The 27,619-nt window shown below is 49.6% G+C and overlaps 1 protein-coding gene and 1 long non-coding RNA gene across 2 annotated transcripts in view; one reads left to right on the top strand and one right to left on the bottom strand.

Moving 5' to 3' along the window:
* PTPRJ (protein tyrosine phosphatase receptor type J) overlaps window positions 1-27,619 on the top strand; it is a 145,713-nt gene that overhangs the window by 57,741 nt on the left and 60,353 nt on the right. The gene's annotated exons all lie outside the window — the stretch shown is intronic.
* Window positions 2,984-5,088, bottom strand: LOC123479579 (uncharacterized). The gene is made up of 3 exons (XR_006655232.2): window positions 4,992-5,088; window positions 4,550-4,665; window positions 2,984-3,725 (listed from the first exon to the last, which is right to left on the bottom strand). It is a non-coding gene; the product is annotated as an uncharacterized lncRNA (long non-coding RNA).

Here is a 27,619-nt window from a genome sequence, read left to right as displayed (position 1 = left end):
GTAATGAGAAGACATGTGTTAACACAGTAGTCGAGATGTAGCGAGCACTCGGGGAACGTTGGCGCTTTGGTAGTGATGACAGTGGTGATGCCGGTACTGAGCTGAGTGTGAAGGTGAAGCGTCTGTGCTTCCTGAGGGCAGAGTGCTGTCCTGTGCAATCTCTTGCCCCTGGGAGTGGCTGAGTTTAGAAAGAGGTGGGAGAGCATGTCTACAGCGATGTTTGGCTTAGTGCTTATTCTTGGTTTGTGACACAGCGGAGTCACGATTCAGCTGAGTGCGCTCTGGGAGCAGAGAGGGAGGCTTTGCAGGTTCTCGAAAAGGGGGAATACGGTTCCCTTGGGATAGGCACTTGCCTCTCTCTCTCATTAATCAGGATCTTTTCCCTGCCAGAATGTCTGGAGGTACTGCCATCCTTTGGAGCTATGGGTGGCCTTGCTCTCCCCCGTTTTCATGCTGGGATGGAAGCGCTCACCATTCCAGCCCTAGCTGTGACGGGGAGGTCTCCCAGGTACTCTACCCTGTGTGATGTGGGCTTGTGCCCTCTGGGTGGTGGAAGAGCCTCGGTGTCCAGGCGAGGCTGGAGGTCTTCTGCCTGCATTTCTTTATTGAGACTTCTGGGGGGTGGGGGTGCAACTTAATCAGGGGGAGCCCAGATCTTAAAAGGTGGGACAAATGGACTCAGGGCACAGAAAAGAGCCAGGGTCATAGAGGCATGCGTACCCAGAAGGCTGGCTTCACATTACTGTCATCGATGAAATGGGGTTCACGCTGCCCCCCTCACCCCCCATCAGGGAAGTGGCACCGAAAATCTTACAGTGCAGTAAAGACTCGGCAGGACTGTGGAACGAGTGGTGGCTGAGCCGCTCCGTCATCTCACAGCACTTTATAGATGCCAGGGCCACCAGCCTCTGGGTGCCTGGCAGCCACACAGACCAGGGAGGTGGGCAGAGGGCCTGGTGTTGAGTTGGAGGCGTCAGGCCTCCCAGAGGGCGGCCACTACTCGGTCCCGCCCTGTGGTCACATGAGAATGTGGCCCAATGTTCCTTGATCTTCTGATTTTGTTCCCCAAGAGAAGTAGGAAATTATATCCTTATGGGAAATATCCTTTTTTCAGAAAGCCCCTAGCATGGTGCCGGGCATGCGGTGGGCATTCAGCAGAGAGCGAGTCTTGCAGTGTGGGAGGCCCCCAGTGTCCTGCAATAGTCAACTATGATCTGGCTTTTCTTTCTTGACCTCTGTTCCCTGCCCCTTTCCCCCCGACAAGAGTGACGGTCACATTCTCTCTAGAATGTTTCTGATGAATTCTGGCCTTGAGGGCTGGCCTCCTGAGGGCATGTGAAGAACAGTGCCGCCCCTACCCCAGGTCCTCAGTGGGCCCTTGGGCTCAATACTTCTGGGCGGTTGTCTTCCAGCCCTGCTGACAGATGCCCCTTGTACCAGTCCATGTACAGGCCTGGGGTGTGAGGGTCCCCTTCCACTGGCAGGCCTCAGGGTCTTGTGATAAAGTCAGGTCCAGAAAAGGCCACTGGGGCCAGCTTGTCTGTGGTCTGTGATGCTGATGTCAGGACCCAACAGGACACCACTCGCTTGCTTGGCTCAGCTCAGCTGGTGAGGGAATAGTGCTGAAGATGCGGTGTGTTTCAGTCCAAGGCACTCTGACCCTTTCTAGGTGTTGGGAGAATGTTTTTGCAGCTCGGTTACTTGCTGGCATGCATGGGCCAATATCCAAGGTGTGCTCGGAGAAGCGGGAGCTGGGTGTTGACTTTTGCTCCCTGGGATGTGTTCTGGGGAGGAAATGGGGTTTTTGGTTGTGGCCGGTATAGGATGTGGCTGGGGCAATGAGCATCACACGTGGTGGATGAAGTTAACATGAATTGTGGGGCTTTTTCTTCCCTTTGTACTTTTGGGCTAAGGTGCCTCAAAAGGAGCTTTGTGGATCAGGGAGATGCCCTTGGTTCTGCATGTCTGTTAAACATTTGTTTAGAAGTTAGAAGCATCCTTGTTGCTTTATTTTATGTGGTAAATATATTTCTGGCAAGTAACTTGTGGGCCCTCAGTTCAGTTTCTGTCTTTGACACCTAGCAGTTCTGTGAGCTCTAACCAGTATATTTAACCTTGCTATCAGTTTCGGATGCCTGAGTGTGAAACGGGGACAGAAGTCACAGATTGTGGGCTTTCAGTGAGTTATTGAAGGTAAAGCACGTAGCGAACAATTATGGACACCAACTAAGTATTTAGTAATGGTTCTTATCCTCATTGTTGGCAGTGCAGCTTGGTGTGGTAATGATGATGTTGAGGATGAGGGTGATGATGATAACAGTATAATAATGGGGAGGGTGAGTTACTGAGTGCTTACTGTGTGTCAGCGATTCTTCCAAGGCCATCAGTTAACTCACTCAGCCCTCACCATAACCCCACAAGGTAGGTGCTATCGTAAGCTCTGTTTCGTGGATGATCAGACTCAGGCACAGAGAGGTTAAATAAGTTGCCCAAAGTCACCCAGCTCAAAAAGAAAAAAAATCAAAAGGGCAGGGACTTCAGCATCAGAAGATGTGGGTTGCATGCTTATTGCAAAGTGTTTACCTCTCTCAGTTGCCCCCCCCCCCCCCCCCCCCCCCGTTTCTCTCTCTTTTCCCCTGAGTCTCCTCAACTGTGCAATGGTGGCCGTGATAAGCTCTCCCGCCCCCCACCCTTCCCTGCCTCAGATGGCGCTTACTTGTGGGTGCTTCGCGTTAGGTGCTTAGGAATCGTTGGCTCACTATCCGACCATGTGAGGGGCTATTCTGAGGTTCCAATGAGCTGGAAGACTCAGGACAGAAGTTGGTTGTCACTTTAACTGTCCTGTGGTTCTTATTGTTGGGGTTTAAACAGCATACCTGTTTTTCAGATTTCTGAACCACTTAAAAGAGAGGCACCAAGTCAAGAAGGTAAAGATCAAAATATCACCTTTATTACTGGTAAAGGTTTGGTGGGAGGATGTGGCTTAGGTGTGGGACAGCAGGGGCTTCCTGGTAGGAACCCGACAGTCGACAGATGCACCCACCCAGTCACATGTGGCCTCCAGCACCAGAGGCCTCCTCACACCGGCTGGTGGGGGGGTGGGTGGTGGCAGCCGCAGCCCCCCCCAGGAAGCTCCTGGGGGGAGGAGCAGACCCCCTGGGGAGATGAATGACTTTAAGAGCTGGGTGGAGATGCTGATGGAAGACAGGAGGTTCAAAGGAAAAATTTTCTTTTTGGAAACCAGAATTTGTGAAGAAGCATACTGGCCACAATTTCTATTTAAAGAAATATTCCCCTTCCCCCACAAAAGAGACCCGTACCTGTTCATGGTTCCCACCCCCCGTTTTTCCAGCACAGCCCAGGGCGGCTGCGTCATCCACCTGTTGATGCCCACGTGACCCCGCTCCCTCCCCCAAACCCTGCGTCCATCCGCCTGCCGGCGTGTGGGCTCAAAGCAGGTCCAGAATCTGACCCCTCTCATACTTGCCTGGTGACCTGGCTGGTCTGAGTCCAGCCACCAGTCTCTCTCTCCTGGGCGATTGCCGGGCCTGCACACTGCTCCCCTCATTCCACCTCTTTCCCCCTTCGGGCTCAACCCGGCAGCCTTTTAATAATCCCAAGCCAGGCCCTGGCTGGTGGGGCTCTGTTGGTTGGAGCGTCCTCCCCTAACGAGGGGTTGTGGGTTCAGTCCGTGGTCTGGGCGCATATGATCCGGGTCCGGGTGCCTATGAGAGGCAACCAATTGATGTTTCTCTTTCACATCAGTGTTTTTTTCTCTCTCTCTTTCTCTCGCCTTCCCCCGCCCCTCTCTAAGGGCAGTGAAATTATATTCTTGGGTAAGGATGAAAAATAAAAATCTGCAGTCAGTTCCTAGCCCTCCTCTGCTCCAAACCTCTCAGTGATTCCCGGTTTCACCCAGAGGAGAAGGCCAGGCCCTCGCAAAGGCTTGTGCATCCACCCCTAGCAGCTCCCTGACCCCTCGACTCTTCTCTTTCCACTGTGGGCTCTACGCAGCCACACACACCTGTGCTCGGGCTCACGTGGCGTTTCTTCCTGCTCAGAATAAACACACTCTGTCCACGGATTGCTCGCACTTCTCCCTCACCTGCTCCAGTTTCCAACAAGGCCTGCCCGGAGGGCGCGTTGACAGCAGCACAGGGCATTCTTGCTGTCCCCCAGGCACTCCGCTGGCTACCACAGCCCCCACAACGCTCACTGTGCTGCGTCGGCCCTCCCTGAGTTAGAACGTAGGCGGATCTGTTTTGCTGAGGGATGCATCCCGGCCCTGTGACCAATATCAGAGATCGGTCCCTGTGCATGTGGGGAGAGCAGGACATGCCCACTGTCCCCACTGCAACCTGTCATGGGGCTGCGGTTTGGGTCTCTAGCCCATAAGGATAGTCTACACTCCCGAGCCCTCGCTGGATGCCGGCACTGCCCAAGGGCTTCCTCGAACCATGTGACAAAGGCAGCCGCTATTATCACCTCCATTGTACAGGTGAGGACCCGTGACAAGGAAAGGATAAGTAATTGGCCCCAGGTGACTTACCTGGCACAGGTGAAGCTGCGTTAGCCCTCAGCGTCAGCTCCCAGACCCTGTGCCCTTCATCTCTGCGCCTTCCTCCTTGGTCAGGCAGACCTGAGTCAGAGCCGGAACCATCAAACCTGTTCAGATTCAGGTGGAGGCTGTAAAGGAGCCCTGTGGGGTTATTGGGGTGCACTATGGCCCAGGGCTTCTAGGAAATCTCTGTGGGAGGGGTGTTTTGTTAAGTGAAGATGTCCCTGATAAACAGAATGATTGCCCCCCAGTTAGCTTGCTTTTGGGGTTCACCGTAACACATCAGGCTTTCTAAAGTGGAGACAGGCTGATTTTGTCTTTCTCTCTAGGTCCGGGAAGTAGATGTTTGCTGTTAGAAATAAATGACTGGGCCCTGGGGTTACTGAGCATTTAAGAGGTGGATTAACAAAACAACATTTGAATGCAGTATTACCTTAAAAAGAAAAGTTTGACAAGTCCTGTTTGTAACCAGGAAGCCAGCGTCATGAAAACTCCCCTCCACCAAGGCGGGTCTGGTGTGCTGTAAACAGCCTGAGCTTCTGTGAGCTCAGTAACTTAGAGGAGCTGCTTTTGAAAAGGATCCTCGCTCTTGTTGCCACACAAACAACGGAATCAACCAGCCTGTTCCACAAACAAACCTCTGCGTTAGCCGCCCACAGACTTGGAAGGACGCAGGACCGATGGAGAAGTCAGAAGCCAGGGAGCTGTTCGAGGCTCCTGTTCATTTGAGGAAGTCTGGAAGAGGCTCTTAAGCTTTTTATTGTTTCCATTAGAACCACCACCTCCACAAATGTACTAGGAAATGTATTCCTAGGGATGCCTCGGGCTCTGTACTCCCTGTGCACCAGGTAGCCCCCGGCCATGTGGCGAGGAGGAAGGCGCCCTGCCTTCTTTCCTCATCCCCACTTTCACAGAACTGTGTCAGCCGAAGGGGCTTGGAGCGCTGTGTGACTCATGGCTTCTTTGAGAACCTCAGATGGGGGGCTACTCCCTGTGTGACCTGCCCCAAGCAGCCTCCTCTGCAGGGCGTGTGCTGGGGCTGCCCGGGGCCCATCCAGGCTCAACCCCTTGGGGGACATTGCTGGTTTCCTTCTCAAGTCCCAGAGTCCCCCTCTCTTTCCCTGCTTCTCCCAGTCTCCCTGGAGCATAGGGGTAGCCACGTGCCTCAGTCCTGGCAAATGGTTGAATGTTGTCACTGGGTGGGGCTCCCGGGCAAGCTCTGTCCCTGGGGATGGACTCTGGTTTGGTCTTCTGTGCCCTTCTGACCAGAGTGTGGGTGCTGTGCCTGAAGGTACAGTGGTAATGCTAATGCTAATAACAACAACAACCACAATAATAGTAATAAATATTAAGACAGTGCATCCATGCGTCCAGCCCCTTTCTGAACCTGTTTTATTCACTCACTTGAGATGGGTAATATAATGCTCTCCAGGGGACAGAGGGGGAAAACAAGGCTGAGGAAGGGCAGGGACCCTCCCGGGGCCTCACACTAGGTGGCAGAGCTGGGACTTTGGAACCAGAATTTGTGTCCTTCACCCCATCGGTATGCCGCCTCTCACAAACATAAAGGTGCCAGTCTTGTCCTGAGGGAGGTGAGCAGGAAGGGCCTGGCTGCCTGCCTCTGGGGCACTTGTCATTTGAGGAAGATGAATCCCCTTCTTGCTCCTCCAGGCCAAATGCTTTACAGAATTGGTAGAAAACACTCTGTGCCGTGTGACTCGGACATGTTCCTTACCCTTTCTTCATCTCGGTCTTCTCATCTGGCAGATGAGGATCGCAGGGGCACCAGCTTGTTTAGAAAGTGCCTGGCCTGAGTTTGCGCTCCATCGTGACGTCTTCATCATCACTGACTTTAGCAGTGAGTTCAACAGCTGTCGCTCCCCTTCTGTCTACGTGCTTGGTGATGGGGACACGGAGGTAGCCCGTGAGAGGTGGGCAAGGTGCTGGGGGAACACCAAGGAGCAGGGAGGAGTGTGAGCGGGTCACTCTGTCCTGGAACAGCTCTTCCTGAAGCACTTTCTCATAAATTCTCTCCTGTAACCAACCCCTCCCTGCCAACTCTGCCAACAGCACCTCCCTGTGCAGAGCTATTCCTTATCAGCCTGGGGCTGAGATGTGTTCCCAGGCAGGTTGTCCATACCTGGATGGATGCAGCGGCAAGGGGTGGGCAGGAAGTCCTGGCTTCTAGCTAGGCAGGTGTAGGATCCAGGTAAGAGCAGACAGACAGGCACGAATGAGGGCATTTCCGTTGTGAAAAACAGAACCGATACCTTAATCATTTATTTATTATAAATTCTTTACTTATTTTTAGAGAGAGGGGAAGGGAGGGAGAAAGAGGGAGAGAAACATCAATGTGTGTTTGCCTCTCGTGCACCCACTACTGGGGACCTGGCCCGCAACCCAGACATATGCCCTGGCCTGGAATCAAACCAGCGACCCTTTGGTTCACAGGCCAGCACTCAATCCACTGAGCCACACCAGCCAGGGCTGATACCTTTATTTAAAAATCCAACTTCAGAGAAGTTAGCCCGATAATGAGAGAGTGACTGACACATAGTAGGTGCTCAATACACGTTTGTAGAATGAGTCATGGAAGGAAATGAGCCTTCCTTGCTGCTTCCCATTGAAAGTGTTGGCTTTTATACAGAGGGCACCATCCGGGACAGGCTGCCAGGGGGCGGCTGCTTGTGATCCCACACCAGTCTTTCCCGACGGAGGCAAGTGCACATTTTTTAGCTACTTTTGCTCTGACCGATACACTTGGCTGCCTAACAAAAAGCCAGAGAAGAACTAAGATTTTTAGCAACATTCAAAATGCTTGCCATTCCTCTTGCTTTGCGAAATCGTGAGTTAGTTATTTCAAGTTCACATAAAGGTCAGAACTTGATCCGCAGGAAGGAGGTTCCCCTTGGTTTATGCTAGGGGAACTTTTTCCCCCTTCTGTTTATTTTACCCAAAGGCTTCTGTTTTTCTCCCAAGTTAAAATCTGGCATTTGTTGTACAAAGTTCTCAGCTTATGTGTGTGTTTTCTTTTCTTTCCTTCTTTTTTTTCAAGGAGCTTATGATTTGGCTTTAGTTTTGATTCTCAGTGATTTTTTTTTTTCTGCCTAAGAGTTCATTTTTTTTTTTTTTGCTTCTTGAAAGGCCAGCTCCTCAGGGGACGCGTGAAGTTCACTTTCAGTTTCAGAGGTGACTGAACAACCACCTGCCCAGGCCTTCAAAGTGCTCCTCCTATCTTGTGTTTCCTTCTGTGTTTAGTTGCTACGTGCGACCGTGTCCCGCAAAGCACACGGGCTCTTCTCCTCGCCCTTTCACCCCTTTTGTTTTTCATGGCTGTGGCACAAGTGAGTCCTCTTTCCCCTTTCTTTGGGGCGAGGGAGGCGAAGGCCCTTGAGCCCTGACATGGTTGCAGCCCCTCCCCTGGGAACGGAAGGTCTCTTTTCCTCAGGGCCGGGGTGGTGTAGAAAGTGGGAAAGGTTGGAACTTTGTGGGGTGGATGCTGAGGGCCCTGAATGGCGAGGCAGAGACTGGGCTGCAGCCCAATGGGAGTTGTGGCTGTGGGGGGCAGTCGCCGCCGGCCTGGGTCACTGCCTGGGCATCGCCTGGTCAGGTGATGCTGCCTGAGCCCTTCCGGGATGCTCAGAATGTTTTCCTGCTGAGCAAGGGGCAGAGAATGAACCTACACGGCAGCCAGTTTAGAAGAGTGACTGGGCGGAGGTCTTTTCCCCTTGCCCTGGGTGGACCTCGGACCTGCTTCTCCCAGGGGGCTAAGGGACTTGGTCCCTCCCAGTCCTCCAGGCCCAGTCAACATGGGCCCCTCCCGGGAGAGGGGTCCCTTCCAGGGTTCCCATGCCCTACTCTTTGCTCTTTTTGTCTTCATTCTCTCACCCTGTGGTACCATCAGCTTTCCCTTCGTTACACAGACTTGTGTTTCCAAGTTCTGGAAACCTCTGTTTAAGCCTTTTTCCTGTTTGTGAATTGTATATCTTCTATTAGGTTCTAAAACTTTTTAAAGTAAGTGTCTTTCTGTGATGGTGTGATCCGTTTGTATAGAGCCCAGCACAGATTACAAAGTATTTCATGCTTTCTTTTATAAACGGTAATAGCGAGAGACTTACTATGGCCCAGGAGCTCTGTACATTCTAACTCGAACCCTTGTATCACTCCAGTGTGCTGTTGTCACCCCTGTTCAGTAGAGGGGGGAACCGAGGCAACAAGAGGTTAAAAGACACTTCTGGGCTACACATTTGCCAGGCAGAGGGCTGGGATTTGAATCTAGGCGGTTGAGCTTCTATGTCTTGGTGTTTAATTGCTGAACCAAACTGGACTCCATATTAGCAGGCAGGATTAGGAATTACCACCCTTATTTTACTTCTCAAAAATGGAAACCTCTTATCTTTTCCTTTTTTTTGAAAAAATTCTCTTAAAAAATTCAAAAGCAATAACTACGGCAGGAACAACTGGAATAATGCAGATGTGTGAAAGCAGAAGGTGAGAGCGCCCCCTGGCCACCCCTGATGCTTGAGTTCGACCAAAGTGTTAACAGGACATGTCCTCACTGTCCATTTGGAATCCTCAGGCATTTATACACAGGTATCATAACATATATAATTACACTACTGGGCCCCCCGCCGTCGTCCTGCAGGTGGTGGGACAGAGCGCAGGTGTTAGGTCTACTCCAGGGCACGTGGTGAAGCTGAGGAAGAGCCTGCCCTTGAACCCCAGTCTTCTGTCTCCACTGTAACCTGTGTCCTGGGGAACGAGCCAGGAGCTGGTTGTCTGTGAATCCTCCAGCTGTGTTGCTGACAGATGGGTTTTGACATAGCTGTGGGCACCTTCCAGGGTCATAATTAAAAAGGGAATAGGCTTCAGACAAAGAGAGAATAATGCAAATCTTCAGTTTCGTTTAGAACATCTGAAACTTGCGGTGGGGGTATAAAGAAGAAGTAAGTGGAATGATTTTTCCCCATTTCTTGTATTTCTCTCTTCCAGAGAGAGATGGGATTAGGGGGTCTCCTGGAAGAATCCCTTTTCTGTGATAAAACCAACCTCTTCCTTCTGCCCCAGGGTAATTACATCTAGCTCCTTACTGCCTGGAACCCTCCTCACCAGCCTGGAGGAGACACCGCTCCACAAACAATGGGGGGAAGGAAAGGAAAACCAAGTGTTAGCCCGTGGCGTGGATGACTTCCTCAATGCAGGACTCGGGCTTGTACTTAGAAAGTTCCTACTTGGAGGGCTCCCGGGGGGGATGTGCACATGGGATCTGCTTTTACTCTCTGCGTCCTCTTGTCCAGGAAAGAAAACTTCAGGCTGCAGGACAGGGCCCTCTGACTGTGAGTCCATGTGGAAACTGGACATCGTTATCCTCGGAGGCTCTGTGCTCTCATTCAGGATTGCACTGCTAGGCAACTGCCGAGTATCCAAACCACAGCTCTGCACCAAGGGGCAAACCACAGGAAAAAGAAATCGGAACAAGCAGAGAAAATAGAGGTTCCCCAAAGCATGCATTAATGTTTTCCTCAGAGGAGAGTCTTTTAATTTGTGTTTGAAAGATGGATCCAACTGGTTTCCTCTCCCACAGCAGCTGAGAGAGGCCTGTGGAATGGAACAGAGAGCCAGGGCGGAGGTGGGAGAAACTGGGACTAGGAGAAGCATGTGCTTAAACAACTCTATAGCCCCCGGTGGGGCTGGGGACTGGGTGGGGGAGGGGGGCTTAGGTGCTTTGTTTTTAATGAGACTGCAGAAGGCTTGTATCTCAACAGGCCTGCAAGATATTAATCCAGCACAGTATGTACTGGCTGCTAATAAAATGAATGGGCATCCTCAGAAGACTGAGTGATGACCAGGGTAATGATATTAAACACAGTGTACTCAGTTCGGAAACGTGAGACAGTGTGATACAGGTTTCTATCATTTCTTTATTCCTCATTAGGAGAGGCAGCGCAGTTGAGATAGACGTGTGAGTGATGGCTAGATTGATCGATTGAATAAATGGCCTGCCCCAGGCAGCGGGAGCACTGAATACACATTTATGAGTAAGTGGGTACAGATTAGGAAGTATGCAGGTTGCTGGGAACAGTTAGATGAGAAGACACGGACCTTGTGTGTAGGGAGGGAGTTTGCACTTGGAGGTGAGACCAGGGTGGTCAGAGGTGAGGTGGGAGGGCGAGCCAAAGCAGGGCGCACAGAGCCAGGATGAGCCGTGCATTACTCTGGCCCTGCCACTTAGCTCCTCCAGGAGTGCTGGCTGGGTCCCTCGCCTCCCTAGTCCTCAGCGGTTCACCTGTGAAATGAAGACCGTGAGAGTTCTGCCCTTGGAGGTCTCCCATGAAGATTAAGTGAGAGAAGGCGTGGAAACTGCCTTTGCACACCACCTGGCGTATCTGAGAACTGCCGCTCTTGTTTTTATTCTCCTTCACATCCCACATCTGCCCCAGGGGGAATTCCAGGACAGCTTTGAAGGGGACCTGATTCTTGAACCCAGTCTTGAAGTCATCATACTCGGTGCAAAAGAGGTGATGCCAGCTGAGAATGATTCCAAAAGGCTGTGGCGGAAAGTGCACTGTCAGTTAACTTGTTTGCATGGAACGCAGTGTTGCCTGCTGATGGTAGGAAAATGCAGTTTGACTGTACGGTACCTCGCGTTTGGAGCAGGATCACCATTCAGGATGCCGACCAGAATCGCACCTCAGCTGGAGCATAGGTCCTCCATCAAAAGTCAGCGCCGTCGCAGAAATGCTGTTCAGTCGAAGTCATGAATGGAAGTCATTTCTGGAGTCTTTCTAAACACTGTTCCCAAAGTGGTATTTATCTCCCATCAATATCTTAGTAAGCCCCCACCAGCTAATTATTCCTCCAAGGTTGAAAAGTTATCATCTGGGGTTGGGCATCGGGTAGAATTTGTCTGTAGGGGCTACATCGAATGGCAAACCCGAGTCCCTTGACGATAGATTGCTGTGGAGATGGTGGGAATGGCTCGTGGCTGTGGGGACTCATGAGGCTGCGGTGGATTCGGGTCTCCTGGCTCAGGCTCACTATTCAAACTATTTTTCTTTCGCTTCCCCCGCTCCCTTCAGCAGGTATAGCTGAATTGTTTTTGCTGTTGCTGGTTATCTGATTTTGAATACAAGTATGCCATTGCTGAGAGCTTTTGTTTTATGTATTATTCAGCGTGGAAGATTTCTTAATGTATACTTCATTTTGTATCCCCTGGGAATTTACCAACAGCAGCAAGAATCATTCATTATTATTGTTTGGAGGGATAGGCTATTTTTATATAATTCAAAGTGGCATTGGCATTTTGAAACATAGAGGGAAATTTGATAATTAAGTGTTTTATGATAGCTGGTCTGAAGGTCACATGATTAGGCTAATTGACATGGAGGTATTACTGTGTGTTTTCTGAAGGGTCGAGGTAATTGGTTTTCCTGGGGTTGCATAATTGGTTCACTAGAACTGCAGACAAGCTAAAAAAAAAAAAGAATTAGAGACCATCTAGTTCATCCTCCTTTCAGTGAAGGGACCCTTCTACAAGGTTCTGAGCAGCTATAATGACATATGGTTACACTGTTAACCAATATAATAACCAGTGAACTAACGCTGACCGTTGGTTGAGCTCTTCCTACAAAGCACTGTGAGGAATACCAGTGGAGGTGGTAGGAAGTATCAGACTACCAGGTCCCTTGGCACTGAGCTTAGTCCTGGGTGTATTTCAACAAAGGATTCCCAACAACTACCCTCACAGAGATAGCACTATCTCAGACCCCCCACTTGCAGGTGAGGAAATGCGCAGAGTCAGGCGCTTTCACTTACAATGTCTCATTCAGACCTTCTGTTTGGCTTGAATTTTTTTGGTCTGCGGTTCCAAATGAGGTGGTCATAAGACTGCTGGCGTGTGAGATTGATTTTAGATGCTACACAGATGAATATTTATTTTAATAGTCATCTGTTTTAATATGCATTTGGGAAAAACCCAGAGAGCGGAGAACCTCACGGTTTCTTGAATAATATTGTGTAGAGTGAGGCTACATTCATTTCAGTGAAATATGTAGATCCATTTACAGAAAAATCCTAAACAGATAAAAAATGCGGGTGGTTTGTGGCTGTGGCAAAAATGACCATGGTGGTACTTGAGCGAGTGAACTCATTTCAGCACATTTGCTTGGAGATACCGCTCCATCGATAATGTGGTTCTCTGGGTCAGAAAGTGTTCACAGTGGGTGGTCCCTAGGCCTGCGCAGTTTGCTCTCTAGTTCTGTTTGGTTCCCCTGGAGCCACACACGGGGGACCTGCACATGTCCTTTTTATTCCCTTTGGTATTTTTTGTCTGGATTAAACACCCACTACCATCTCAGACATTCCCTATGTGCTGTGGCCATGCTTTGTGACAATATTTCTTCTAAAATGCGGGCCTCCCCAGCAGGTCAGGTTCTGTCCTGGACTCTCTGGAAATGCTGCTTCTGCAACACGACAGTGAACTTCGGCAGTGAACTTCTTCAGTTGGCGGCGCTCCGGGGCAGTCAGAGCCCCCACCGTTGCCTCACCTCTCGATGGTGTTCTCGTGAACCCCTCCCCTCTGTTTTCTTGTCTGTAAAATGGAGAGAGGACGGGCCTGTAGGATGCTCAGCACAGCGTTGGCACACAGTGCTGTTGCTGCTGTCCAGTAAAGTCACTTCTCCTCTGATGTCTGTGGGCCACCTTCTCTGATGGCTGCTCTTCAAGATGAGCTAGTCAGCTAGCTGTAACTTGAAAATTTAGATTTGGGACTTTGGGCCTCATAGTGAAAGGACCCCTTCCTGATTCCCTTGATCAGTTTTTCCTTTCAAATTAAAAAAAAAAAAAGGATGTTTAACATCTTTTCACTTTCGAGTTCAGTTTCTCTCTTCTCCTTTTTTCTGGGTGATGGTTGAAGTTATGACTTAAAAAAATGTTATATGCTCGTGATATAAAATAAACTGATGTAGTTGGAAGTATCAAAAAGGTTTTTCTTGCATTTTTAGTTGACCCCTTCGCTTTGCAAGTCTTTAGGACATCAGGGCTATTATTGATTAATTATTGTATTATTTTCCCTATGAACAACTTTAAATCTACTTTTGTTCCTCCTTGTACTCAGAGCCTTTTACTTGATAAAAATCATGTATATTGTGCCTGAATTTGTAGTTACCCAGCATGAGACCCAAGTTAATATACAGTCTGCAGACTGGAGGCAACAATGCACTGTGTGAGCGGACCTCATTTAGGCAGTGGCAGAGTCTCTGCCCACCTGCTCGATGAACTTGGACAAGGTCTTACCATTTCTTAGTCTCCTTATTTATCCAGTGGGATAGTTAGACCCTTTCTCCCTGGAACTCACAAGAGTGTTGGTAAAGGTGGTGTGAGAAGAATCAATTACTGTGCCAGCGCAGTATGGCACCGGGTAGTTCAGGGAAGTTCAGGGTTAACGTGCTGGTCGGGGAGATTTTGAACTTTAGTCCTTAGGTCAGTGCTTCAAAGTGTTTTGACCTTCTTGTTTCAACTTCTCTAAAGTTCAGTGTGGCATAATTTTTAGGTGTTTTTGAGAATGCTAAAGCACTTACTGGGATAATTGGTGAGGTTATAGAATTCTACCCAATCAGGGTAGGAGTCATTGCTCTCGACATGGAAGGATCTGACCTTGTGTGTATTCTCTGCAGGTTTTGCACATTAAAGGAACCCAGTAAAGGTACAGGGAGGGGAAACAGTGATACTGTCAGACCTGAATTTTCTTTGCAAACAGGGGAACTAGTGAGAGCACATCAGGTAAGCACTAGCTTAAGGAACACAGAGAATACTCAAGACCCATCGAATCTCCCAGAGTCTCTGGTCTTTGTTTGTAACTAGCAGCTATGTTCTGGCCTCTTATGTCTTTTTCCGAGAATTCAAGACTATTTTGTTGGATGACCGTGTTTCTTACTTGTTCTGAAGCCCTAGGTGGCTGCTACTTTCTGCCACATTTCACTTCAGCATTCCATGCCCTCTACCATGGGTCCTGTTCCAGCCTCACTTCCCCATACACAGGCCAAGTTCTAGTTCTACCAGCTTGCTTATTGTTTTCCCTCTGAGTGCCAGGGGTTCGGGCCTTCTGCATGGCATGCTCTCCCTTCCCTGCTATGTCTGCCAAAGTCCCGGTCCTCAGGGTTCCATCTCGTAGGCCTCTTGTTCACAAAGCCTCTCATGACCTTTCCCCTGACCCCAACCATGCATAATTTTTCTCTTCTTGGGACTAACTTGTGGGAAGAACATGTGGCTTGACCTGGGTTCAAATTCCCACCCGTGTGTTTACCTGAGGAATAATCTTGAGTGGGTCATGCTCTCAGACCCTAGAACAGCTGGCTTCCAAGAGATGGTAGATAGCTGGAGCACCCAACACGGGGACCCTTAGGTTCTCTCCAAGCGCTGGCGTCTTGCCCCTTCTGTGTTTTTACATTTGTTGTTATATTAGAGGTTGTGTTTATGTCTTATCTTGGTTTAATAAATCATAATCTTATGAAGAAGATGCTGTCTTTTGTTTCCCCAGTAGTCCCTAGCACAGGGCTTTGTACAGGGTGGCGCAAAAGTAGACTTACAGTCGTTTGTATGGAAAATGACACAATAATTAATAAATAACAATACAAGAATAAACTCTGTGTTTCATGTACTCACAACTGTAAAACCTACTTTTGCTCACCCCCATATGTAAGTAGGTATTTTGCCGGTTTCCATAGAATCAAGTTGGCCTGGAGTTATGTGGTTAAGCAATGAAATTTTGGGTTTAAAAGGGCCTTCATCCCCTTTTTCATCCTTGTATTTCCGTCTTCTCCTCATCTCTAGCTTCCATTTTTACTTCCTTTATACTGAGAAAGCGCCAAGCTCACTTCAAAGACTTGACTTCAAAGCCCCCTTGACCGAGAACTGCTTGCCACTGAAGCCTTATAGGAGTTGGTGTCAATGGAAGACCTTGTGTTGGTTGCATTTAAGAGTTTTTCAGGACTTCTATTTTTATCATCCTTTTAAAGGGAAAGAGAGGAGGGTTACAGAAACATCTGCTTCTTTAAAAAAAATCAAACGTGAGCCAATGTAATTCCAAAAAACGTTAAGATAGCATTAAAAAAAATGAAAGCGATTTACAATTGGTGGAAAAGTGACTTTTCTAAAAAAAAAAAACAACTCCTTTTGCTGTTTTGTCCTACTTACAAAGGCTTAGGCCAGAAATCCAGTCTTAACTTATGTGCAATGTTTTTGTGAGATGGCCAAGCAGGGATAGCAGAAAACAGGGCCCGGCCGGTGAGCCCTCATCCTAGCTCTCCTTGGAGCTGTGGGTGTGGGCAGAAGGAGAAGAGAGGGAGATTAAAGACCAGTGATCTCCCACCATAGACCCTTTGATGCTCTGTTGGCTTTTTGAGGCTCGGAGTGACTGATTCTTCTAGGAATGCGAAACGGAACCCTCCTAGTTTCTGTGGGAGTCCTCACATATGTTTCCTGAAGGCCTACTGTGTGTTTCAATGTCATGCCAACCCTTCCCCAACAGCCTTACTGAGCTTGGGCCTGAGCCAAGAAGCTCTTCATGATCTCACTTTTGCTACCTGCCCAGTTATGTGCTCCCCCTGCTGCACCCCAACCCTCTGAATAAACCTTTCCACCCTAGAATGTTTCTTTCTCCTGCTCTAAAACCCTTACATCTTACTGGCTTGATGAATCCTTATTAACCTTGTTCAAGGGTTAAGTCCTTTGTGGAGCCTCCTCCCAATTTTCTCTTAGCATGTTGCTTGGCTCTCCAATATGGCTGTGTGAACATCAATCAGAATGTTTATTTTATTCTTTGGTAATTCTCTATTTCCACGTCTCTCTCTGCCAAGTATAAGCCCTTCGAGGGCCAAGTGTGTGGCACAAACCAGTGCCATAGGAATTGAGACCAAGTTGAGGTTGGGTGATCAGAGAAGAGATCTGAGTCAAATCTATACAGATGAATGTGATTTATTTGCAGAAGTGAAGAGAATGAGCTTAGTTAGTTCAGGCTATTGGAAGACATGGGTGGAAAGGTGTCTTGAAGCCTGAATGAGACAGTCCTCAAATGCCAGCCAAGATGGGAAATTAAATGATTAAAGTGGAATTTTTTGGGTCGATCTGCCTGGGTAAGAGTGAACAGGATGGATTTAAGGGGTAGCAAGAGCCAAGAAGTCCAGGTTGGAGAACATTGCTGAGGTCTGGGAATGAGGTGACAAGAGTATAGACCAAATGATGGCCTGCCATCTCCTCCTGGATAGCCAGAGAGCTAAGAAAATAGCTTGTGACGTGTGGAAATCATATGAAATTCAAATGTCAGTGTCCAGAGTCAGGTTGTGTTGGAGCCCAGCCATGCTTACTCATTTCCGAATTGTCTGTGGCTGTGTTCACACAAGCCTGCCAGCCGTGAAAAGTTGAAACAGAGACCATGTAGCCTGCACAGGCTGAAACTTTTACTATCTGGCCTATTACAGAATAAGTTTTTTGACCCCTGGAATAGACTAACCAGGGAGAGTGAGCGTATGAATGGCCAGGAAAGGGCCGGCAGGATCAAGGGGCATTTTTCAGGAAGATGCAACACAGGGGACTTTTGCTGTAGTTGGTCCTCCCTTCTGTGTAAGACCATGTCTTGGTGATGGTGCTCCAGGTGCGGGCATTGTTGGGCAGGGGGTGTGGAAGGGTAGAAGGATTGTGCTTTTCTGATGGGAGGACTGGGCTGGTCTTAGGGTTAAGCCAGACCAGCTGGGTGGCCCCAAGTTCAGCGTGGGTTCTTTGAACTTAGACCAAGGGGCAGCTTGCTGGCTGCTGAGGGGGTGGGACAAGATGAGAGTGAAGCTGAAAGGCCCCCATCTGCCTGACCGAGGGCTTTTGGGGATGATGCAAGTGTTGGGTAGAGGGCCAGGGGAGCCATGAGGGAGGAGCGGCCATCGAGGCTGCCTCCTGCCCAGCTGCCGCTGATCAAGGATGTTTGTGTGCGACCTAAGCAGCACGAACTCTTTGTGTCTGGCTTTTGACACTTCTTTTCCCTGCCTTTGGGGATGAGAGAGGAAGCTGATGACTCCCTTTCTCCCTGAGTGAGGAGGATGGGAGGCCAACTTCCCCACTGTCCCGTGCCTGCTTGAGGGGGTGGAGGGGCAGGGAGTATCACCCGCAGAGCTCTTCATGCAAGAAAAGATACAAAGAAGCAGCATGGGGTGGCAGGGAGGTCCAAGAGGAACACAAAATATCCTGAGGCATGTTCCTGATCAGGCCTTGGGAACTCCGAAATGGGCATCGCAGACAATGAATGGGCATCTCAGATGCAGAGTGGGAGGGAACATGCGTTAATAATCCTGGGGACTTAGTCGCACTGCAGCCTTGGGGAGTAGCTCTTACCCTGGTTAGGTAAGGAAAGTGGGGATTAGAAAGGTTAATGGGCCTGCGATCCAATAACGATGAATGGTAATCAGACCCTCATCAGTCTCACTTCTGAGCCTATGTCCTCAGCCAATAATAGCAGGTGCACATCAAACTGTTCCGGGCAGCTTCCTACTTCCTGTTTCCATTGTGTTCAACCCATCCTCTGTTTCTGTTCCTTCATGGGTGTCAGTACTGATTACCCTCAAGAAGCCAGGAGGATGCTGGGGTAGGTGAGGACGGGTGGGACACGATCTTGGTTTTGGCCAAGCCAGAGGGAAAGCCAAAGGCAGGTCAAGGTAGGGAATGACTGTCCTATGGCATTCTCCCCACCCTCTTGACCTCAGCTCCAAGGTCCCTTCTTCTGTGAAGCTTCCCTTGACCCCCCCCAGACAGAGGTGATTTCTTCCACCTTTGAGCTCCTGTGGCTCCTCATGCTCTGTCTTTAGTCTTTCAGACGGTGTTGTGTTTCCTTGGGTGCTCAAACTAACAGCACGTGTCACCAATCTTCATATGGCCACTTATGAGCACAGCACTCGGCTTACTGGGGCGTTTGGCACATGTTCATTGAATGAATGAATGCAGACCTGGGTTGTCAATGGTTCTCAAACTTTATTTTGCAAAAGAGTCACTTGAGGAGCTTGTTAAAGATTCCAACTCCAGAGTTCTACCCCTGGGGATTCCTCTAGATTTGAGATGGGACCCCAGAATCTGCATTTTCCCCAAAGCACCCTGGTATTTCTGATGCGGGTGGTCTGCAAGCCACATTTGGAACAGCTCTGGCACAGGTGCCGAGCCTTCTGGAATACAGACAGGAACCAAACATTAAAAATAGCACTCCATTCATTTTGCTTGTGCTGAGACGCCAAGTGCCCCCTCCTGCCGGTGACAGGTCCGGATGTGGGCCAGTTCTCAGCCCAGGGAGAATGAACAGTGTCTTCTCCGTGGTGCCCAGAACAGTCTGAGTCAGTGGAATGTGCCGGCCAGTCAGGCAGAAGGGAACTTCAACTTCTTTTTTAAACCTTGGTGGGAACTGTTGGCAAGGCGAACTGGGAGGAGAGGAAGTGCGATGTGGGGTTTGAGGTTGGCCCGTGTCGCGGGGCTGGCTGGGCTGCTGAGGGCCATTGCTATATATGCCCCTTTCCTCTTGAAACAGTCACTTCCCCAGCGGGCCTGTGTGTTGGGTTGCTGCCACAAATGCGTGGCTGTTGTTGGAGGGGCCTCCTGGGATGTCCAAAGAGAAAACTGAGCCAGGCTGCGGCCAGGGCTGCTGGGCGAGACAAGAGAACTGGCTCTGGCCCCTGTCGCACCTCTGGCTCATTGTAAGGTAGCAGAGGGAGTGACTTCAGGGCTCTGGGCTTGCTTTTCCATCTGTAAAATGGGTGGGGTGAAGGGGCAGAGGAATAAAGCTTGTTTCTTCTCCTGAAAGGGATGTTTCGCGGCCAAGATGGAACACAGGGCTCTGTTGTTGGTGTGATGCTATTGATGAAGGCTCAGGAAGTTCAGATTTTGGAGTTAACTCTTCGGGTGTGTGGGGGGATAGTGCCAAGCATCTCGGTCAGTGTTGTGCTGAGGACAACATTGTCCTAGAATCTCAGCTCCAGGAGGACAGGGATTGGTCTGTCGTCCTCATCTCTGTATCCCCACTGCTTAGAGCTTGGCCTGGCACACAGTAGGTCTCCATAAATAGGTATAGAGCCAATAGCTCCAATCCTGGTGCCTAGGAGGCACCGGGCTCCATCCCTCTGTCTCCTCAGGCTTGACATGCCGTTTGAGAAGGGGGACTATGGCAAACCAGGACATTTTTGAAGGAAGAAACTAAGCTTAACCCTTCGTTTTGAATGTTTCATCCATTTTCTCTTCCTTACATGAAGAAATATAAGAGGTTAAGGAATTGGTAAAAAATGGGATGGCTTCAAGTTCCAAGTCCATTACCCTATAGGTGAACCTCTTTCAGACTCAGTTTCCACGTCTGTAAAAGAGATGAAGAATACCCACACCAGGCCATGTCTCAAGGAGTCGTGTGGGGCTCATGTCAGACAGAGTGAATGTGCAGTATCTGCAGGGTGGTTGCAGCAGCGACCACGTATGCAAGCAGGTAGGGTGCGGTCAGCTCGCTGGCGGGGCAGGTGCCTGACTTCCGAGAGTTACCCCTTCTGGAGCAATTGGAAAGGAATTCCGCCTCAGTGGTGAGCTCTCAACTCTTCTAGGGCAGCTCACCCCCGCCCCCCCCGCTGCCTATGTCCGCATGTATCTTGGTTTTTTAAAAAATACCCCATATTTTATTGTGAAAACCCTTAAATTAGCAAATCCCAGGCTGGCTGAGTTAGGCTTCCTAGACAAACCACATGGCCATGTGCAAATGCCTGGCACAGCGCTCCATTTTCCCACTCGCCTCACCGCTCGCTACCTGACGTCAGAGTGTGTGTGTTTCTGTACGCTCCGCCTTCCCCACGAGAATGGGGGCTGCGCGAAGGCAGGGCTGTGTTTTGTTTGCTGCGGAATTCTCAGCACCTGGCACAGTTGCTGGCACATAGTGGGTGCCCAGGAAATGCTTGTGGAGTGAATGAATGAATACTTGTGTTCAGTGGGTGTAAACTTCTTTGACCTGGGGCTAGACCAGTGCTTCTCCAAGAGTGGTCCTGAGACTTCTGTGGGTTCCTGAGACCGTTTCAGGGGGTATACATGGTCAAAACTATTTTCATAATAATGGTGAACTGTTGTTTGCCTTTTCACTCTCATTCTCTCGTGAATGCAAATCTCAGAGAACCAGTGTTTTCCAATTAAGCAAAGCACGAGGGCACGAAGCCATGCAGGGTGACAAAGAGCCAAGTGCACTGGACGCAAAGACCAATGGGTTTTCATGGATAAGACCTTGTTCCGGGTTCCACATTGCAACCACCTTTCACAAACACTGATTTCCACTTGTCCCGTTTTGGTGTAGTATCAAGGAAAAACATACACATTACTGAAAGGCTGTGAAGGTGTTCCTTTCCCCAAGTACATGCTGTGTGAGGCCAGGATTTCTTTATGTGCCTCTAGAGCCTTTTGTAACAGAGCAAATAAGGAAGCTCATATGAGAATCCAGCTGTCTCTTCTTCAGCCAGATAGTAAAGAGACTGGCACAGCCCTGGCTGGTGTGGCTCCATTGGTTGGGCATCATCCCGCAAACTGGAAGGTTGCCTGGTCAGGGCACATACCTGGGTTGTGGGTTTGGTCCTGGGAGCGTATGGAAAGCAACTGATTGATGTTTCTCTCACCTCGATGTTTCTCTCCTTCTCTTTCTCCCTCCCTTCCACTCTCTCTTAAAAAAATTTGTACATAAAAACAACCTAAAAAAAAAAGAGACCAGCACAAATCTAAAATAATGCCTCTCCTCTCATGAATTTTTTTTTGTATTGGGAAATATTATCACTTTTTATAAGGAGGTTATTTTTATTAACAGGTAATAGATTATTATAAAAAGAAGCTCTTTGGGGCCCTCCATAATTTTTAAGAGCATAAAGGGGTCCTGAGACCAAGCAGCTTAAGAAGCCTGGCGTAGATGGAGCCCCGTCTGCGGACGAGACTGTCGGTCCTGTAAATCATACAGGATGGTCTTCTAGGTAGGTGGCTGATGAGTGTTTACTGAGCATCCTTAGGTCAGGAGGTGCCTGTCTGAATGATATGTTTGCCTTGCTAGCCGCATGGCTTTAGGCAAGGTGCTGTCTCTCGGGGCCTTGCTTTTCTCCGTTATTAAAAGTTGGGCCTGGGAGCTGGGGATGGATGGGAAGATAACGTCTTGGGCCTCCTCTGGCTCTAATATTTCCATACATAATTCTTGGAACATTCTTTGCATGCTAGCTCTGTTTGTCCCTCTGAAAGAGATCAGTGAGAATGGAAAAAGAGGAGTTTTCAGAGAAAATGTGAGGTTTACAGCTGAACAAGGTTGGCCTGTGAAGCGGGGAGGAATTTAGAAGCAGGGAGTATGGCTTCTCGCGGATGGCCGAACTGAGGTTGTGTGTTCGAGACCCGAGGTGAGTGACTCTGGTGGAGGAGGTTCAGTTACATTGATTCTGTCTCTCACCTGTGGCCTGGAGTTTTTCTTCCTCACTCCCTCAGCGATGATGACGGAGCGGCCCTTTCCTGGGATTTTTTTGAGCAACTGAGGTCAGTAGCCTGGGGCCGCCTGTCCTTCCTGAATGACCAGCTAGTCTGCAGGAAGACACAGTGAGTGAATTGCTCCTGTATGACTTCCTGTTGCTCTTCTCGGTGCCACAGTGCTTTTTAAAACAGACTGCGTCTGTGTTTCTCCACGCTGAGCCGTGGGATCTGTTGAAATCTGTTCTTTCCAACCTGAAAATAGTTCCGTGTCATGGTATCCCTGGAGAACTGTGTACCTTGATAAAAAATGGGCAACAGTGGAAGATGGAGAATGAAATGAACCAAAGCACGCAAAGCACTGAGCACCTCGCCTGCCTCAATGAAAACAACAGAAACAATATCAAAATCAGTGTAATGCATTATTACTATGATCGGTGCTATTTCTCACTAGCAGTCTTGATAAACGATTTCTACAACTCATATTGTCACAGTTTACTTGTATCCTGCAACTGAAATGCACTGAGTTTTTCCAGGGTGCCGGGCAAAGCAGTGAATTGTGTGTCCTGGGACGAATGTGGTTAGAAATGCATATGACAGAGGTTCCCACACATTGGTCTGGAGACTGACGCACGGCCTGTGAAAAGTTTCCAGGGGTCAGTGTTAGAAAGAGAAAAATGAGGCCACGTGGACTGGGATTTTCATGGCCGGCACTCAGTTCAAAGGATCGCCCTTTCATCAGATCACGTCCTTCCTGTATTTTTAGGGGAAAAAACATTTCCTTTTGTGAAACAAGAATGAAGTAGGTGGCGATGCCCTTTGTTTGGCAAAGTAAAAACTCATGCCCTTGGGCCAGCCCTTCAACTTTTGAGTGTCTAATGTTTGAAACTGCTTTGATCTGGGAAAGCCAAGCCCCTGGTGGGTAAAAGCAGGTAACATCAAAGCTCCAAGGGACCTTAGGAATCAGTAAGGGCACATTCCCTTTATTTTATAGGTAAGGAAGCTGAGACTCAGAGAAAGCAGGTGACTTGCCCAAGGTCACCCAGCGAATCTGAGGCGAGTCAGGGCTAAAACCCAGACAGGATGTATAGGAGCATGGTTTTGAGTCAAGCACACCTGTGTTCAAATTCTGCCTCTGCCACTTACGAGATGATCTCTCACCTGTGGAATTGGGGTGCTTACCCAAGGAATTAACATGATTTAATGAGATGATTTGGTTTAGGAGAGATTTTGGCTCAAGAGGAAAGGAAACCCTCTTCTCTTTGCCTCCCCTCCCCCCATTAATAAATAGGTTCTTACGATATGACAGTGAGTGACATCGGTCAGATGCTTTTGTTTTTAGCACGGCCCCTGCATGGTCCTGTGATTCTAAGTAATATCAGCTGTTACTTGTGTTGACTTCTCAGCCCTCTCTTGGTGATCTTTCTCTTCAACCATTGAACGATTTCGGAAATCTAATTTGAGCCTCTTTTCCCCCAGTCCCAGGCACAGGTCCTGGGAGGATGGGATAAAGGGGCTTGTCCAGGGTCCCATGCTATGCACACAGCTTGGACACTCTTCCCTTTCTTCAGAGGACCTGCCTCATTCTTGGACACCCAGCATGATTGACAAGCATCTTCTTTCACATCTGGGGCAGTGAGAGGCAGCCTTTTAACAGAGATACCACAGAGGAGCAAGCATGCAGAAATTCTCATGACATCCTGTCAGATTTAAACACCAGAGAACATCTCATGCTCCCTCCCGAAGCCTTGTAATAACCAACATAAATTATCTATGGGAATGGAATGGCCCTGGCCTCAGCTGTGCTGTTCCACGTTCTCCTAGTGACAGTTTAGTGACTCCATATGCTCACAGATGAAGGAAGCATGGTAACTTGGCAAATGGCCCCCAAACGCCTCTGGCCTGCTGCCACAGGCTTGTCCTAGAGACCTGGGTAAAGTAATGTTTGCAAAACGCTTACCTTGCCTCTTGGGTCTTCCAGAGGTGGTGGTCAGCCCTGCCAGGACTCCCAACTCTGGACAGTCCTGAGCTCTTCTCACTACGTGGTATTTGAGCATCGTCTCCTGAAGTCTCTGTGTCCTGCAGGATGGCTGAGTCGGATGCCCGTGATGGGCCCATCTGTGCACAAGGGCAGGAGTCACATGTGGCTTCTATACTAAGGCTTGTTGTGCTTGGCTTGGGGCGATCTCAGCAAATGCAGTTTCCATCCTGGCGTGTCATATTAAGGAAATTTATGTTACATTGGCTTAAGCCAAGTCAGCCAACATGCTTTGCTTTAGTAACTCTGCCAAGAGTTTATCATCTATTATTTATTCAGGTAACACACTGTATCTCTTAATTTCAGCGGAGCGCCATTTGTCATCCCTGGTCAGTGCGTTGGGCGGTCAGGAGGGGTGTCTGCTGCATTTGAAAACCACTTTGAACATTTTTATTTTGGTTCTTACTCATTCCCAAATGCCTGTGATGTGGAATTACACAGAGGCCTGGTTTTTTTTTTAATTGTAAAAGAAAGCCATGCCCCGTGTGGAAATAAATTGTGGCAAAGTACAGAAACATCTTTTTTTTTTTAAATGTTGCCTGTAACCTACTACATGAGGAGACCACTACTACTGATTTGGTGTGTGTCTTTTCGGGATTGTTTTAAAGGCTTAAGGTCGTTTAGTCGATGTCATAATGTACACATAGAAATTCTTCTGTGGGGATGAGGCATTTAATTCGAAGGGATGTTGTGAAGTGCCCAGCACAGTGCTGGCACGTAGTGATGTTCAGTAAATGAAAGGAATTTTTGTGGAGGACATAGAGCAGAGGTGGCTCCGGGCCTGGCTCTGTCACATCCTGGCTCTAGCGCCTTGAACCAGCCACGGATGTGCAGTGCCTCCATTTCCCCCTCTGTAAAAGGGGCTAATTTTCGTGTGCCCCGGATACCACAGAGAAGATCCTTGGAGCTGCCTTCTGGCTGGCTCACAATCAGCACTGGCTGCTACCACTCAAGAGAAAAGTGGGAAACACATTTTTAAGCAAAGAAGGTGTTTGGACTCTCCCTGCCAGTCCCCTAGTCTTTGTGTGTCAAGGAAACTCTCTTTAATTACATACAACCTTGTGGAATGGCTTCGTGTCATCTGGGAGCAGCCCTTGTGTCCTGTGCCGATAGCACCTGCCACCTGGTCCATCTTTAAGGAATGAAGTCTTGCAGCCCCAGACGCTCTGCACCTTCTGCTTCTTCCTGACGCAGTCTTCTCTCCTCCATCCACTTCCGGGAGGAAGTGAAGGTGGTCTTTCCCTCCCAGACCCCCAGCCCACACTGGCTGCCGTTCTTAAAGCTCCTAGCACCTAGTCAGAGGCTGGCTGGCCGGCTTTGATTTCTCCTGTTCCTTCAAGTCACCATAAGGAGCAGGCTTTGGTGTTGTGTCTCCAACCAGAGCCGAGCGCAGCGCCATTCCTCAGAGATAGGTCTGCACCATCAGGGCAGCCCTGTGCACCTCCACAGACCTCACAGCCATGAGGGGGTGCACACTGGCCCCCAAACCCATGCCCAGACCTGCCTTGGCCTTGTGGGTGTCTCCCTGAGCTCTGCCACACTGCGCCGTGATTCTGACCCCCTGCACCCGTGTCCTGGGGGTCTGGTCCATGTGGCCAGGAATGCACCTTTCTGTCCTGAAAAGAGTTTGGGCTCCATGTGGGTGGGGCCTGGGGGGCCACCTCTCCCTGCTGGGGTTCCTTGGGTGCCCCTGCCCTGGAGCGGTCAATCCTGTCACTTCTGCTCTGCGTGGCTTTGCGTTTGGAGTCATTCAGGCCAAGTCTTTATCCTGCTGGTGCATCTCCCTTGGGACATCCAGCATTTTAGGAAACACACTCAGCCCCCTTTCCAAATAGCCCCTCCCCTGAAGAGGATGAGTATGGGGGGGAGGGATGGTGGTGACATGCTGATCAAATCAAAGCCCATTTGTCAGACCACATTCCAATGGCCGACTAGCTCAGATGAGGGCATTTACCTGTTTGCCTTGGAGGGTCTCTTCCATCTGCAATGAAGCTGCGTCCCTCCTTGGTTAAAGGTGGGAGGACGTGGCCCTCAGCCACCAGTCCCACCTCCGGGAGGAAGGGGATGAGGAGCAAACAGCCCCACTGGCTACAGGTTGAGGTGTTTGGTCCTGGGCCACCCCTGTGTTTTGACCTCGATTTTCCAACTTATAGAACAGAGATAAGAGCATCCCATAAGGGTGTTACTAGGATTCCTTGCAATGTTGGAAAGAGTTTCCTGGCATAGGGAAGAGCTCAGTCAGTGGACGCTGTTGCCACAATGTTGTTGTTATCATAAACTTGCACTTTGCATTACTGACCCATGATGTGATGTGCGTGTATCTAAAAAGTTAGGCTGCAAAACAAAAGTCGTTAAAACCTGAGGGCAGGGTGAGCTCTCTTTAGTCAGTAGTGTTTGCTGACGAGAGAAAAGTCACCACTACTCTCCCCTTGAAGGTGGGTCTTGACCGGCTCCCTCTCAGTGAAGAACATGTAATTGTTTTTGTGACTTTTCTTTCCCCTTTCTGCTCCACCTTGGACCTTTTTGTTTTGCTCCATCGGGTGACTGAAAAATTTCTCAGAGATTCCTGCTCCCTTAGGATTGGTGTCAAGTCAAGACTAAGTGAGCCAACCAGACCAACACATCCCGAGAGCCCTGCTCTTTGCTCAGGGAGGCTGTGTCAGTCACAGGATGCTGTCCCCTCCCCCAGCCCCAGGAAAGTCGACGCTTGCCTTTGTGGGTCCCTGGTGGCAGAGGCAGCTGAGGAGGGGAGTGGGGCGGAAGCCTTGCTGGTCTGCGCGGTGGAGCTGGGTCTCCCCCATGAAGCGTGTAGTGTGTAGCGTGCAGTCTTCACGGCAAGGTCGTTATTTCTGATTCCCTGGTGCTGTTCAGAAGGGCAGGTGCTTCTAGCCACTGCTGTGGGGTGGAGACGTAGTTGCCAGACTGAGAAGGGTGGCCACGTACTTCTGAAAAGCTGTTGGAAGGAAATTTTGAACGCATTGTATTTGCAGCGTGTCGCCTTCACAGGGCTAGTATATGCCGTTGCGTCGGCTCTTTGAACAATTCTGTGCGGTGAGAAGGCAAGGGTGACACATCCCATTTTATGGACCGGAGAACAGAGGCCCTGTCAAGGCAAGGTGTCTCGACTCCAGGGATGGAATGGGTTGTTGATCCTGGACCAGAACGCACATCTCCAGACCCACAGGGATCGTTTCCTTTTTCCCTGAGATCAGTCCTGGAGTGGGGGAGAGGTCTCTCCTGTGACCTGTTACCAGCAGCCTCCTGCACTGTCCCACCGCCCCTCATCAGGCAGCCAACCAACTGCCTGCTCTAAGTGACCGGCCCATGGCCCAGTCAGCCAACCACCTCCAACCGGCTCCTGACTGTTCCTAATCCTCTCTCTCCCTCACCCCTCTTTTTTCCTTCGAGGCCGGTGGTGGTCCTTAGGACTCCCCACCCCCGCCCTGTACACAGGCCCACGGCCCTGGTCGGGCTGTAACCCCTTTCCCTCCTCGGTAAGGCCTATTGAACTGAGCCGTAGATGGCTGTTCGGAGAAAGCTCTGGA

This window comes from Desmodus rotundus, chromosome 5, assembly GCF_022682495.2.
Source record: "Desmodus rotundus isolate HL8 chromosome 5, HLdesRot8A.1, whole genome shotgun sequence".
In the NCBI taxonomy this organism is placed as follows: domain Eukaryota; kingdom Metazoa; phylum Chordata; class Mammalia; order Chiroptera; family Phyllostomidae; genus Desmodus; species Desmodus rotundus.
The sequence above is the reverse complement of the archived record's forward strand: the minus strand, read 5'-3'. Positions and strand labels throughout refer to the sequence as shown.